The sequence below is a fragment of the Pseudophryne corroboree genome, chromosome 2 (assembly GCF_028390025.1).
Source record: "Pseudophryne corroboree isolate aPseCor3 chromosome 2, aPseCor3.hap2, whole genome shotgun sequence".
Classification (NCBI taxonomy): Eukaryota; Metazoa; Chordata; class Amphibia; order Anura; family Myobatrachidae; genus Pseudophryne; species Pseudophryne corroboree.
The window spans coordinates 44,851,214-44,866,236 of NC_086445.1; positions in this window are offsets into that span (position 1 = coordinate 44,851,214).

Here is a 15,023-nt window from a genome sequence, read left to right on the forward strand (position 1 = left end):
GTGTCTGCTGAGAAAGTCTGGTTCTCAGTTGTCCACTCCGGGAATGAACACTGCTGACAGTGCTAACACATGATTTTCCGCCCATCGGAGAATCCTTGTGGCTTCTGCCATCGCCATCCTGCTTCTTGTGCCGCCCTGTCGGTTTACATGAGCGACCGCCGTGATGTTGTCTGACTGGATCAGCACCGGCCGGTGTTGAAGCAGGGGTCTAGCCTGACTTAGGGCATTGTAAATGGCCCTTAGTTCCAGAACATTTATGTGTAGGGAAGTCTCCTGACTTTTCCATAGGCCTTGGAAGTTTCTTCCCTGTGTGACTGCCCCCCAGCTTCGAAGGCTGGCATCCGTGGTCACCAGGACCCAGTCCTGTATGCCGAATCTGCGGCCCTCTAGAAGATGAGCACTCTGCAGCCACCACAACAGCGACACCCTGGCCCTTGGAGACAGGGTTATCCGCCGATGCATCTGAAGATGCGACCCGGACCACTTGTCCCACAGATCCCACTGGAAGATCCTTGCATGGGACCTGGCGAATGGAATTTCTTCGTAAGAAGCTACCATCTTTCCCAGGGCTCGCGTGCATTGATGCACCGACACCTGTATTTGTATTAGAAGGTCTCTGTCTAGAGACAACAACTCCTTGGACTTCTCCTCCGGGAGAAACCCTTTTTATCCTGTTCTGTGTCCAGAACCATACCCAGGAACAGTAGACGCGTCGTAGGAACCAGCTGCGACTTTGGAATATTCAGAATCCAGCCGTGCTGTTGTAGCACTTCCCGAGATAGTGCTACTCCGACGAACAACTGCTCCCTGGACCTCGCCTTTATAAGGAGATCGTCCAAGTACGGGATAATTATTTCGGCCATTACCTTGGTAAATACCCTCGGTGCCGGGGACAGACCATTGGCAACGTCTGGAATTGGTAATGACAATCCTGTACCACAATTTTGAGGTACTCCTGGTGAAGAGGGTAAATAGGGACATGCAGGTAAGCATCCTTGATGTCCAGTGATACCCTGAAATTCTCCAGGCTTGCAATAATCGCCCTGAGCGATTCCATTTTGAACTTGAACCTTCGTATATAAGTGTTCAAGGATTTCAATTTTAGAATGGGTCTCACCGAACCGTCTGGTTTCGGTACCACAACATTTTGGAATAGTAACCCCGGCCTTGTTGAAGGAGGGGTACCTTGATTTCACCTGCTGGAAGTACAGCTTGTGAATTGCCGCCAGTACTACCTTTCTCCGAGGGCAGCCGGCAAGGCTGATGTGAGGTAACGGCGAGGGGGAGTCGCCTCGAACTCCAGCCTGTATCCCTGTGATACTACTTGCAGAACCTAGGGATCCACCTGTGGTCAAGCCCATTGGTCCCTGAAGTTCCCGAGATGCGCCCCCACCGCACCTGTCTCCACCTGTGGAGCCCCAGCGTCATGCGGTGGACTCAGAGGAAGCGGGGGAAGATTTTTGATTCTGGGAACTGGCTGTCTGGTGCAGCTTTTTCCTTCTTCCCTTGTCTCTGTGCAGAAAGGAAGCGCCTTTGACCCGCTTGCTTTTCTGAAGCCGAAAGGACTGTACCTGAAAATACGGTGCTTTCTTAGGCTGTGAGGAAACCTGAGGTAAAAAATTTTCTTCCCAGCTGTTGCTGTGGATACGAGGTCCCAGAGACCATCCCCAAACAATTCCTCACCCTTATAAGGCAGAATCTCCATGTGCCTTTTAAAGGCAGCATCACCTGTCCACTGCCGGGTCTCTAATACCCTCCTGGCAGAATGGACATTGCATTAATTCTGGATGCCAGCCGGCAAATATCCCTCTGTGCATCCTTCATATATAAGACGACGTCTTTAATATGCTCTATGTTATCAAAATATCCCTGTCTAGGGTATTAATATTATCTGACAGGGTATCAGACCACGCTGCAGCAGCACTATTTATGCTGAGGCAATTGCAGGTCTCAGTATAGAACCTGAGTGTGTATATACAGACTTCAGGATAGCCTCCTGCTTTTTATCAGCAGGCTCCTTCAAGGTGGCCGTATCCTAAGACGGCAGTGCCACCTTTTTTGACAAACGTGTGAGTGCCTTATCCACCCTAGGGGATATCTCCCAACGTGACCTATCCTCTGGCGGGAAAGGGTACGCCATCAGTAACTTTTTAGAAATTACCAGTTTCTTATCGGGGGAACCCACGCTTCTTTACACACTTCATTCACTCATCTGATGGGGGAACAAAACACTGGCTGCTTTTTCTCCCCAAAAATAAAACCCCTTTTATGTGGTACTTGGGTTTATGTCAGAAATGTGTAACACATTTATCATTGCCGAGATCATGTAACGGATGTTCCTAGTGGATTGTGTATATATCTCAACCTTGTCGACACTGGAGTCAGACTCCGTGTCGACATCTGTGTCTGCCATCTGAGGTAACGGGCGTTTTTTGAGCCCCTGATGGCCTTTGAGACGCCTGGGCAGGCGCGGACTGAGAAGCCGGCTGTCCCACAGCTGTTACGTCATCCAGCCTTTTATGTAAGGAGTTGACATTGTCGGTTAATACCTTCCACTTATCCATCCACTCTGGTGTCGGCCCAACAGGGGGCGACATCCCATTTATCGGCCTCTGCTCCGCCTCCACGTAACCTTCCTCATCCAACATGTCGACACAGCCGTACCGACACACCGTACACACACAGGGAATGCTCTGACTGAGGACAGGACCCCACAAAGTCCTTTGGGGAGACAGAGAGAGAGAGTATGCCAGCACACACCAGAGCGCTATATAATGCAGGGATTAACACTATAACTGAGTGATTTTTCCCCCAATAGCTGCTTGTATACACATATTTCGCCTAAATTTAGTGCCCCCCCTCTCTTTTTAACCCTTTGAGCCTGAAAACTACAGGGGAGAGCCTGGGGAGCTATCTTCCAGCTGCACTGTGAAGATAAAATGGCGCCAGTGTGCTGAGGGAGATAGCCCCGCCCCTTTTTCGGCTGACTTTTCTCCCGCTTTTTCATGGATTCTGGCAGGGGTAATTTATCACATATATAGCCCTGGGACTATATATTGTGATGATTTGCCAGCCAAGGTGTATTATATTGCCCTCAGGGCGCCCCCCCCCCCCTCCCCCAGCGCCCTGCACCCATCAGTGACCGGAGTGTGAGGTGTACATGAGGAGCAATGGCACACAGCTGCAGTGCTGTGCGCTACCTTGTTGAAGACAGAAGTCTTCTGCCGCCGATTTTCCGGAACACTTCTTGCTTCTGGCTCTGTAAGGGGGCCGGCGGCCCCTGCTCCGGGAGCGAACACCAAGGTCGGGTCCTGCGGTCGATCCTTCTGGAGCTAATGGTGTCCAGTAGCCTAAGAAGCCCAAACTATCTCCTGTTAGGTAGGTTCGCTTCTTCTCCCCTTAGTCCCTCGCTGCAGTGAGTCTGTTGCCAGCAGATCTCACTGTAAAATAAAAAAACTAAAATATACTTTCTTTCTAGGAGCTCAGGAGAGCCCCTAGTGTGCATCCAGCTCAGCCGGGCACAAGAATCTAACTGAGGTCTGGAGGAGGGTCATAGTGGGAGGAGCCAGTGCACACCAGGTAGTCCTAAAGCTTTCTTTAGTTGTGCCCAGTCTCCTGCGGAGCCGCTATTCCCCATGGTCCTTACGGAGTCCCAGCATCCACTTAGGACGTCAGAGAAATATATCTACACACACACATCTATCTATCTATATATAATCCTAGAAATCAGGCCAATTAGTCATTGGGGAGAGTGTTGGTCCAAGTACGCTAAGTGTGTGTGTGTGTGTGTGTGTGTGTGTGTGTGTGTGTGTGTGTATGTATATATATATAATAGACACACACATATTTATATTTATATATATATATATACACACATATATATATATATATACACACACGCACACACTCATATATGTATATATACACATATATATATATATATATATATATGTGTGTGTGTGACCCAGAGCCTACAGTCAGTGTAAATTTATGCCAGCAGAGATTGGTAAGACAATACAGGCATTCAGCCTTACTTGTTACTTGTTACTTGTTAGGCTGCTGTGACAGAGGCACAGGAGAGCGAGATCCTCTGCCTCCACGCTGCCAGGGACATCTCCCTTCCTCCCTTCACTCACTGTGCAGCCTGCGCGCTCAGCCAATGACTGAGCCGCAGGCTGCTGCTTCAGACATTATTGGACAGCTGAGCCGTCGCTCAGCTGTCCTGTACTAGTGCCTGCTATGCGGCGCCGGCGACTGGCGGCTGCTAGTTTGCTGCCAGTGCTGCGGGGAGCCGGGAGCGCTGCAGATCGGGTAGGTAAGAAAGACCCGATCTGTGGCGGATGGCGGGGGCCCTTTTAGAAAGGGGGACCCGGGGTACGTACCCCCCCCCCCCTTAATCCGGCTCTGACTTGGAGCCTGTAAAATGCAAATCAAACAAAAAGCAAATATAAACTTTTCACTTTAAAAAAAAAAAAAAAAATTTAAAATGAAGTTCATTTTACAGTAATCCTGCTATTGGACTGAAGCCAGCCACAGCACGTGGACCGTCGCCAGGGCAGCAGAGAGCCTGGCTGGGCCCTGGTACTTTTCAGGGGGCGTGGCCTAATCACAGGAGGCGTGGCAGTACAGACATAAATAGTACTTTAGGCGCCTCACTGGCCACACTGCAGCCCAACACACAGCAAGATGTGCTGCACTGAGGAGAAAAGCAGCAGCTGCTGACAAGTAAGGGGTGGGGGAGGGGGGGGGGGACTTGGGCCCCTGCTGGGCTCCTCCACATACCTCCCAACTGTCCCAATTTTCGTGGGACAGTTCTGTTTTTTGGGACTGTTTCGCTGTCCCACCTGCGGGCCGCAGTGTCCCTTGGTGGTGGTGGGACAGTTGGGAGGCTCCTCTCACTGCTGCTCTGCGGTGAATAGACGCTGTGCCCATGCAAACAGCGTCTATTCAGTGGAGACAGGAGGAGAGGGGGCATGCCAGCAGCTCACAGAGCGCTGGGGATGCCCCCCCACTGACAACAACGGAGGGCGTGGCTATCCCTCTTCCTATATTTCAGATATACCTCCGTCAGGCCTAGGCCTGGGTAAATAGTACCTGCTCCCCCCACTCTTGGTGCATTCTGAGGGACATTTTGCACCAATATACCCTTACTGGACTTTGTATGTGCCTATGCACACCCTCCAATCCTATCCCTCCCGGCCCCCTTTTCATAGGGATTCCTAAGTGCAACTTGCCAGTAAAAAAAAAACTGCATCGCCGAAAGGAGTGAATGTGCACAAATAAATAAAACATCTCTATGCCTAAACTACACGGAATGAGGACGGGGGTCACAGTTTCATTTTAATTCAGTCCTTTCTCGGGCTCTGCGCTGTCCCAGTCCAGGATTTTGCTGTGTGTAATTGCTTCCTGCCGCCCGGTGTATTCCGTGCTTCTGGAACCAGATTCCTGCATTATCTCTCCCAGATACGACACTAGCTAATAAAATATGTGCTTTCATTACAAATTGATCGGCTTCCATCAAGATCTAACGATCTAACAGAGGAGAAGGGAAACATTTCCTTTCCGCCTCTGCCTCGGATAAATGGCTTTAATATAAAATAAATGTCACAGACGTTTTGATTAGAGATGAGCGCCTGAAATTTTTCGGGTTTTGTGTTTTGGTTTTGGGTTCGGTTCCGCGGCCGTGTTTTGGGTTCGAACGCGTTTTGGCAAAACCTCACCGAATTTTTTTTGTCGGATTCGGGTGTGTTTTGGATTCGGGTGTTTTTTTCAAAAAACACTAAAAAACAGCTTAAATCATAGAATTTGGGGGTCATTTTGATCCCAAAGTATTATTAACCTCAAAAACCATAATTTACACTCATTTTCAGTCTATTCTGAATACCTCACACCTCACAATATTATTTTTAGTCCTAAAATTTGCACCGAGGTCGCTGTGTGAGTAAGATAAGCGACCCTAGTGGCCGACACAAACACCGGGCCCATCTAGGAGTGGCACTGCAGTGTCACGCAGGATGTCCCTTCCAAAAAACCCTCCCCAAACAGCACATGACGCAAAGAAAAAAAGAGGCGCAATGAGGTAGCTGTGTGAGTAAGATTAGCGACCCTAGTGGCCGACACAAACACCGGGCCCATCTAGGAGTGGCACTGCAGTGTCACGCAGGATGGCCCTTCCAAAAAACCCTCCCCAAACAGCACATGACGCAAAGAAAAAAAGAGGCGCAATGAGGTAGCTGTGTGAGTAAGATTAGCGACCCTAGTGGCCGACACAAACACCGGGCCCATCTAGGAGTGGCACTGCAGTGTCACGCAGGATGTCCCTTCCAAAAAACCCTCCCCAAACAGCACATGACGCAAAGAAAAAAAGAGGCGCAATGAGGTAGCTGACTGTGTGAGTAAGATTAGCGACCCTAGTGGCCGACACAAACACCGGGCCCATCTAGGAGTGGCACTGCAGTGTCACGCAGGATGTCCCTTCCAAAAAACCCTCCCCAATCAGCACATGATGCAAAGAAAAAGAAAAGAAAAAAGAGGTGCAAGATGGAATTGTCCTTGGGCCCTCCCACCCACCCTTATGTTGTATAAACAAAACAGGACATGCACACTTTAACCAACCCATCATTTCAGTGACAGGGTCTGCCACACGACTGTGACTGATATGACGGGTTGGTTTGGACCCCCCCCAAAAAAGAAGCAATTAATCTCTCCTTGCACAAACTGGCTCTACAGAGGCAAGATGTCCACCTCATCTTCACCCTCCGATATATCACCGTGTACATCCCCCTCCTCACAGATTATCAATTCGTCCCCACTGGAATCCACCATCTCAGCTCCCTGTGTACTTTGTGGAGGCAATTGCTGCTGGTCAATGTCTCCGCGGAGGAATTGATTATAATTCATTTTAATGAACATCATCTTCTCCACATTTTCTGGATGTAACCTCGTACGCCGATTGCTGACAAGGTGAGCGGCGGCACTAAACACTCTTTCGGAGTACACACTTGTGGGAGGGCAACTTAGGTAGAATAAAGCCAGTTTGTGCAAGGGCCTCCAAATTGCCTCTTTTTCCTGCCAGTATAAGTACGGACTGTGTGACGTGCCTACTTGGATGCGGTCACTCATATAATCCTCCATCATTCTATCAATGATATGCAGTGACAGTAGACGACATGTCCGTAATCGTTGTCAGGTCCTTCAGTCCGGACCAGATGTCAGCATCAGCAGTCGCTCCAGACTGCCCTGCATCACCGCCAGCGGGTGGGCTCGGAATTCTGAGCCTTTTCCTCGCACCCCCAGTTGCGGGAGAATGTGAAGGAGGAGATGTTGACAGGTCGCGTTCCGCTTGACTTGACAATTTTGTCACCAGCAGGTCTTTCAACCCCAGCAGACTTGTGTCTGCCGGAAAGAGAGATCCAAGGTAGGCTTTAAATCTAGGATCGAGCACGGTGGCCAAAATGTAGTGCTCTGATTTCAACAGATTGACCACCCGTGAATCCTTGTTAAGCGAATTAAGGGCTCCATCCACAAGTCCCACATGCCTAGCGGAATCGCTCCGTGTTAGCTCCTCCTTCAATGTCTCCAGCTTCTTCTGCAAAAGCCTGATGAGGGGAATGACCTGACTCAGGCTGGCAGTGTCTGAACTGACTTCACGTGTGGCAAGTTCAAAGGGCATCAGAACCTTGCACAACGTTGAAATCATTCTCCACTGCGCTTGAGACAGGTGCATTCCACCTACTATATCGTGCTCAATTGTATAGGCTTGAATGGCCTTTTGCTGCTCCTCCAACCTCTGAAGCATATAGAGGGTTGAATTCCACCTCGTTACCACTTCTTGCTTCAGATGATGGCAGGGCAGGTTCAGTAGTTTTTGGTGGTGCTCCAGTCTTCTGTACGTGGTGCCTGTACGCCGAAAGTGTCCCGCAATTCTTCTGGCCACCGACAGCATCTCTTGCACGCCCCTGTCGTTTTTTAAAAAATTCTGCACCACCAAATTCAAGGTATGTGCAAAACATGGGACGTGCTGGAATTTGCCCATATTTAATGCACACACAATATTGCTGGCGTTGTCCGATTCCACAAATCCACAGGAGAGTCCAATTGGGGTAAGCCATTCCGCGATGATCTTCCTCAGTTGCCGTAAGAGGTTTTCAGCTGTGTGCGTATTCTGGAAAGCGGTGATACAAAGCGTAGCCTGCCTAGGAAAGAGTTGGCGTTTGCGAGATGCTGCTACTGGTGCCGCCGCTGCTGTTCTTGCGGCGGGAGTCCATACATCTACCCAGTGGGCTGTCACAGTCATATAGTCCTGACCCTGCCCTGCTCCACTTGTCCACATGTCCGTGGTTAAGTGGACATTGGGTACAACTGCATTTTTTAGGACACTGGTGAGTCTTTTTCTCACGTCCGTGTACATTCTCGGTATCGCCTGCCTAGAGAAGTGGAACCTAGATGGTATTTGGTAACGGGGGCACACTGCCTCAATAAATTGTCTAGTTCCCTGTGAACTAACGGCGGATACCGGACGCACGTCTAACACCAACATAGTTGTCAAGGCCTCAGTTATCCGCTTTGCAGTAGGATGACTGCTGTGATATTTCATCTTCCTCGCAAAGGACTGTTGAACAGTCAATTGCTTACTGGAAGTAGTACAAGTGGGCTTACGACTTCCCCTCTGGGATGACCATCGACTCCCAGCGGCAACAACAGCAGCGCCAGCAGCAGTAGGCGTTACACGCAAGGATGCATCGGAGGAATCCCAGGCAGGAGAGGACTCGTCAGAATTGCCAGTGACATGGCCTGCAGGACTATTGGCATTCCTGGGGAAGGAGGAAATTGACACTGAGGGAGTTGGTGGGGTGGTTTGCGTGAGCTTGGTTACAAGAGGAAGGGATTTACTGGTCAGTGGACTGCTTCCGCTGTCACCCAAAGTTTTTGAACTTGTCACTGACTTATTATGAATGCGCTGCAGGTGACGTATAAGGGAGGATGTTCCGAGGTGGTTAACGTCCTTACCCCTACTTATTACAGCTTGACAAAGGGAACACACGGCTTGACACCTGTTGTCCGCATTTCTGGTGAAATACCTCCACACCGAAGAGCTGATTTTTTTGGTATTTTCACCTGGCATGTCAACGGCCATATTCCTCCCACGGACAACAGGTGTCTCCCCGGGTGCCTGACTTAAACAAACCACCTCACCATCAGAATCCTCCTGGTCAATTTCCTCCCCAGCGCCAGCAACACCCATATCCTCCTCATCCTGGTGTACTTCAACACTGACATCTTCAATCTGACTATCAGGAACTGGACTGCGGGTGCTCCTTCCAGCACTTGCAGGGGGCGTGCAAATGGTGGAAGGCGCATGCTCTTCACGTCCAGTGTTGGGAAGGTCAGGCATCGCAACCGACACAATTGGACTCTCCTTGTGGATTTGGGATTTCGAAGAATGCACAGTTCTTTGCTGTGCTGCTTTTGCCAGCTTGAGTCTTTTCATTTTTCTAGCGAGAGGCTGAGTGCTTCCATCCTCATGTGAAGCTGAACCACTAGCCATGAACATAGGCCAGGGCCTCAGCCGTTCCTTGCCACTCCGTGTGGTAAATGGCATATTGGCAAGTTTACGCTTCTCCTCCGACAATTTTATTTTAGGTTTTGGAGTCCTTTTTTTTCTGATATTTGGTGTTTTGGATTTGACATGCTCTGTACTATGACATTGGGCATCGGCCTTGGCAGACGACGTTGCTGGCATTTCATCGTCTCGGCCATGACTAGTGGCAGCAGCTTCAGCACGAGGTGGAAGTGGATCTTGATCTTTCCCTAATTTTGGAACCTCAACATTTTTGTTCTCCATATTTTAATAGGCACAACTAAAAGGCACCTCAGGTAAACAATGGAGATGGATACTAGTATACAATTATGGACTGCCTGCCGACTGCAGACACAGAGGTAGCCACAGCCGTGAACTACCGTACTGTACTGTGTCTGCAGCTAATATAGACTGGTTGATAAAGAGAAGATGTCTATGTAACTATGTATGTATAAAGAAGACTGAAAAAAATCCACGGTTAGGTGGTATACAATTATGGACGGACTGCCTGCCGAGTGCAGACACAGAGGTAGCCACAGCCGTGAACTACCGTACTGTACTGTGTCTGCAGCTAATATAGACTGGTTGATAAAGAGAAGATGTCTATGTAACTATGTATGTATAAAGAAGAATGAAAAAAAACCACGGTTAGGTGGTATACAATTATGGACGGACTGCCTGCCGAGTGCAGACACAGAGGTAGCCACAGCCGTGAACTACCGTACTGTACTGTGTCTGCAGCTAATATAGACTGGTTGATAAAGAGAAGATGTCTATGTAACTATGTATGTATAAAGAAGAATGAAAAAAATCCACGGTTAGGTGGTATTACAATTATGGACGGACTGCCTGCCGAGTGCAGAGACACAGAGGTAGCCACAGCCGTGAACTACCGTACTGTGTCTGCTGCGACTGGATGATAAATGATATAAAAAATATATATATATCACTACTGCAGCCGGACAGGTATATATTATATATTATATAATGACGGACCTGCTGGACACTGTCTGTCAGCAGAATGAGTTTTATTTTTATAGAATAAAAAAAAAAAAACACACAAGTGAAGTCACACGACGAGTGTTTAACTTTTTCAGGCAATCACAATATAAGTATACTACTAACTATACTGGTGGTCAGTGTGGTCAGGTCACTGGTCAGTCACACTGGCAGTGGCACTCCTGCAGCAAAAGTGTGCACTGTTTAATTTTAATATAATATGTACTCCTGGCTCCTGCTATAACCTATAACTGGCACTGCAGTAGTGCTCCCCAGTCTCCCCCACAATTATAAGCTGTGTGAGCTGAGCAGTCAGACAGATATATAATATATATAGATGATGCAGCACACTGGCCTGAGCCTGAGCAGTGCACACAGATATGGTATGTGACTGACTGAGTCACTGTGTGTATCGCTTTTTTCAGGCAGAGAACGGATATATTAAATAAACTGCACTGTGTGTCTGGTGGTCACTCACTATATAATATATTATGTACTCCTGGCTCCTGCTATAACCTATAACTGGCACTGCAGTAGTGCTCCCCAGTCTCCCCCACAATTATAAGCTGTGTGAGCTGAGCAGTCAGACAGATATATATAATATTATATATAGATAATAGATGATGCAGCACACTGGCCTGAGCCTGAGCAGTGCACACAGATATGGTATGTGACTGACTGAGTCACTGTGTGTATCGCTTTTTTCAGGCAGAGAACGGATATATTAAATAAACTGCACTGTGTGTCTGGTGGTCACTCACTATATAATATATTATGTACTCCTGGCTCCTGCTATAACCTATAACTGGCACTGCAGTAGTGCTCCCCAGTCTCCCCCACAATTATAAGCTGTGTGAGCTGAGCAGTCAGACAGATATATATAATATTATATATAGATAATAGATGATGCAGCACACTGGCCTGAGCCTGAGCAGTGCACACAGATATGGTATGTGACTGAGTCACTGTGTGCTGTGTATCGCTTTTTTCAGGCAGAGAACGGATTATAAAGTAAACTGCACTGTCCTCACTAGTAAACTCTCTCCACTCAGTCTCTACACTTCTACAGTAACAGTACTCCTCCTAGTCAGCTCCAGTAAATCTCTCTCAGTCTCTTATAATCTAAATGGAGAGGACGCCAGCCACGTCCTCTCCCTATCAATCTCAATGCACGTGTGAAAATGGCGGCGACGCGCGGCTCCTTATATAGAATCCGAGTCTCGCGATAGAATCCGAGCCTCGCGAGAATCCGACAGCGTCATGATGACGTTCGGGCGCGCTCGGGTTAACCGAGCAAGGCGGGAAGATCCGAGTCTGCTCGGACCCGTGAAAAAAACCATGAAGTTCTGGCGGGTTCGGATTCAGAGAAACCGAACCCGCTCATCTCTAGTTTTGATAAAACGCCAGCGACCATTCCTGTCTGTCTCAGGCGAAACGGAAGAGGCCCTGCGTGTAATAACTCTGATGGTCAGCATTCTGATAAAGGGAAACTGGTCTGCTCCAATATGTCTGATATAGGCGGATTCTTCTCAATGTCTCCAGCGGGCTGGGAATTGTACTTATGCTTTACACCTGCGTGGACCACTTGTCATCGTAGGCTTGTGACAGACGCCAGGCTAACACTCCACATCAATAACAGGCTCAGCCTTATCCTTACTTAGCACGACGGATGTCACATTCTGCCCAATAAAAGCTGAAGTCAAACCAGAACGGGAACCGTTTTTTCTTCGAATGATTTATTTTGACTGCATATCTCGGGAGCAGAGGCCTTTGGATAAGCTCGATAGAAGCACTTTCAAATATTGTATTCATTCTATCTTTATTTTGCCATAATCTAAACGATCTACTGACATAATTATGGCCCAATTTAAAAAAAAAAAAAAAAAAAAAAAGGTGCAAATTTTTGTAAAAAGGATTTAAAAATAGAAATTAAGGGGCCCATTTATCAATGAGTTTTATCCATTTAAAACTCGCTGCGTATGATAAATGGTGCTCCAGCCAATCAGCTCCCAACTGTCATTTTTCAGACACATGACAGTTAGGAGCTGAACATGACAGTTGGGAGCTGATTGGCTGGAGGACCATTTATCATACGCAACGAGTTTAAAATAGCTAAATCTCGTTGATAAATGGGCCCCAGAGTCTTAGAAACAAGTTGCACTAATTCAGACCTGATCACAGCAGCAACATTTTACTCTAATGGGCAAAACCATGGGGGTTATTCCGAGCTGATCGTAGCTGTGCTAAATTTAGCACAGCTACGATCGTAAACTCAGACATGTGGGGGGACGCCCAGCACAGGGCTAGTCCACCCCGCATGTCAGTGCCGGCCACCCCACACAAATACAAAAGCATCGCACAGCGGCGATACTTTTGTATTTGAGGAGTAACTCCCGGCCAGCGCAGCTCCTGCGGCTGGCCAGGAGTTACTCGTCACTCCCGCTGGCTGCAGCGGCTACGTGACACGTCACACAGCCGCCGCGGCCCGCCCCCCCAGTGGTCCGGCCATGCCTGCATTGGCCGGATTGCTCCCCCTAAAACGGCGGCTTAACGCTGCCGTTCAGCCCCCTCCCGCCTAGCGACCGTCTCTGTCTCAGAGGCGATCACTAGGTAACGAAAGCTGCAATGGGTCGGCGCACTGTTGCGCCGGCGCATGCGCAGTTCCGACCCGATCGCTGGGCTGCGACAAACTGCAGCGAGCAATCGGGTCGGACTGACCCCCCATGTGCACTGCAGGGGGACAGATATAACATGTGCAGAGAGAGTTAGATTTGGGGGGGGGGGTGTCAAACTGAAATCTAAATTGCAGTGTAAAAATAAAGCAGCCAGTATTTACCCTGCACAGAAACAATATCACCCACCCAAATCTAACTCTCTCTGCACGTGTTACATCTGCTCCACCTGCAGTGCACATGGGCCCTCATTCCGAGTAGAGATGAGCGCCTGAAATTTTTCGGGTTTTGTGTTTTGGTTTTGGGTTCGGTTCCGCGGCCGTGTTTTGGGTTCGACCGCGTTTTGGCAAAACCTCACCGAATTTTTTTTGTCGGATTCGGGTGTGTTTTGGATTCGGGTGTTTTTTTCAAAAAACCCTAAAAAACAGCTTAAATCATAGAATTTGGGGGTCATTTTGATCCCATATTATTATTAACCTCAAAAACCATAATTTCCACTCATTTTCAGTCTATTCTGAATACCTCACACCTCACAATATTATTTTTAGTCCTAAAATTTGCACCGAGGTCGCTGGATGACTAAGCTAAGCGACCCTAGTGGCCGACACAAACACCTGGCCCATCTAGGAGTGGCACTGCAGTGTCACGCAGGATGGCCCTTCCAAAAAACACTCCCCAAACAGCACATGACGCAAAGAAAAAAAGAGGTGCAATGAGGTAGCTGTGTGACTAAGCTCAGCGACCCAAGTGCCCGACACAAACACCTGGCCCATCTAGGAGTGGCACTGCAGTGTCACGCAGGATGTCCCTTCCAAAAAACCCTCCCCAAACAGCACATGACGCAAAGAAAAAAAGAGGCGCAATGAGGTAGCTGTGTGAGTAAGATTAGCGACCCTAGTGGCCGACACAAACACCGGGCCCATCTAGGAGTGGCACTGCAGTGTCACGCAGGATGTCCCTTCCAAAAAACTCTCCCCAAACAGCACATGACGCAAAGAAAAATAAAAGAAAAAAGAGGTGCAAAATGGAATTGTCCTTGGGCCCTCCCACCCACCCTTATGTTGTATAAACAGGACATGCACACTTTAACCAACCCATCATTTCAGTGACAGGGTCTGCCACACGACTGTGACTGATATGACGGGTTGGTTTGGACCCCCACCAAAAAAGAAGCAATTAATCTCTCCTTGCACAAACTGGCTCTACAGAGGCAAGATGTCCACCTCATCATCATCCTCCGATATATCACCGTGTACATCCCCCTCCTCACAGATTATCAATTCGTCCCCACTGGAATCCACCATCTCAGCTCCCTGTGTACTTTGTGGAGGCAATTGCTGCTGGTCAATGTCTCCGCGGAGGAATTGATTATAATTCATTTTAATGAACATCATCTTCTCCACATTTTCTGGATGTAACCTCGTACGCCGATTGCTGACAAGGTGAGCGGCGGCACTAAACACTCTTTCGGAGTACACACTTGTGGGAGGGCAACTTAGGTAGAATAAAGCCAGTTTGTGCAAGGGCCTCCAAATTGCCTCTTTTTCCTGCCAGTATAAGTACGGACTGTCTGACGTGCCTACTTGGATGCGGTCACTCATATAATCCTCCACCATTCTTTCAATGTTGAGAGAATCATATGCAGTGACAGTAGACGACATGTCCGTAATCGTTGTCAGGTCCTTCAGTCCGGACCAGATGTCAGCATCAGCAGTCGCTCCAGACTGCCCTGCATCACCGCCAGCGGGTGGGCTCAGAATTCTGAGCCTTTT